Source organism: Triticum aestivum, unplaced genomic scaffold, assembly GCF_018294505.1.
Source record: "Triticum aestivum cultivar Chinese Spring unplaced genomic scaffold, IWGSC CS RefSeq v2.1 scaffold55383, whole genome shotgun sequence".
In the NCBI taxonomy this organism is placed as follows: Eukaryota; Viridiplantae; Streptophyta; class Magnoliopsida; order Poales; family Poaceae; genus Triticum; species Triticum aestivum.
Window position 1 is genome coordinate 8 of NW_025280588.1, and position 1,208 is coordinate 1,215.

General features: G+C 48.8%; 2 non-coding genes across 2 annotated transcripts; both read right to left on the reverse strand.

The window, feature by feature from the left end:
- Positions 1–430: 430 nt before the first annotated feature.
- On the reverse strand, positions 431–549 carry LOC123178493 (5S ribosomal RNA). The gene has a single exon (XR_006489621.1). It is a non-coding gene; the product is annotated as a 5S ribosomal RNA (ribosomal RNA).
- A 367-nt stretch (positions 550–916) lies between these two features.
- On the reverse strand, positions 917–1,035 carry LOC123178491 (5S ribosomal RNA). The gene has a single exon (XR_006489620.1). It is a non-coding gene; the product is annotated as a 5S ribosomal RNA (ribosomal RNA).
- Between the last annotated feature and the right edge of the window lie 173 nt (positions 1,036–1,208).

Genomic DNA, 1,208 nt, shown 5'->3' on the forward strand with positions numbered 1-1,208 from the left:
AAGCACGCTTAACTTCAGAGTTCTGATGGGATCCGGTGCTTTAGTGCTGGTATGATCGCATCCGACATGTTTCCCCGTCTTCGTCCCTTATGCTTGCCACTCCCAGGTCCGCTCCAAAGACGATTCTACATTCTCACTACCATTACAACCGTTCCCTAACAATGGATAATGTCCTATACTACTTACTCTCCCGCTCAATCACGGAGACGAGTTTTCCACGGTTTCCACCCCTCCCTCCATACCGCAGCAACACGAGTTTTTTCCACCCCTTTCAGAACGCGCTCTTCGCGCCACAAAGCCGCCCCAAGACGCGCGAGCAATGAGCATCGAGCTTAAACATATCGCAAACGTCAAACATAATATAACAGGATTAATATATATCGCGCACGTGCGACATGTTTGTCACAAGGCGCAAAAAATAATTATAAAAGGAATGCAACACAAGGACTTCCCAGGAGGTCACCCATCCTAGTACTACTCTCGCCCAAGCACGCTTAACTTCAGAGTTCTGATGGGATCCGGTGCTTTAGTGCTGGTATGATCGCATCCGACATGTTTCCCCGTCTTCGTCCCTTATGCTTGCCACTCCCAGGTCCGCTCCAAAGACGATTCTACATTCTCACTACCATTACAACCGTTCCCTAACAATGGATAATGTCCTATACTACTTACTCTCCCGCTCAATCATGGAGACGAGTTTTCCACGGTTTCCACCCCTCCCTCCATACCGCAGCAGCACGAGTTTTTTTCACCCCTTTCAGAACGAGCTCTTCGCGCCACAAAGCCGCCCCAAGACGCGCGAGCAATGAGCATCGAGCTTAAACATATCGCAAACGTCAAACATAATATAACGGGATTAATATATATCGCGCACGTGCGACATGTTTGTCACAAGGCGCAAAAAATAATTATAAAAGGAATGCAACACGAGGACTTCCCAGGAGGTCACCCATCCTAGTACTACTCTCGCCCAAGCACGCTTAACTTCGGAGTTCTGATGGGATCCGGTGCTTTAGTGCTGGTATGATCGCATCCGACATGTTTCCCCGTCTTCGTCCCTTATGCTTGCCACTCCCAGGTCCGCTCCAAAGACGATTCTACATTCTCACTACCATTACAACCGTTCCCTAACAATGGATAATGTCCTATACTACTTACTCTCCCGCTCAATCACGGAGACGAGTTTTCCACGGTTTCCACCCCTCCCT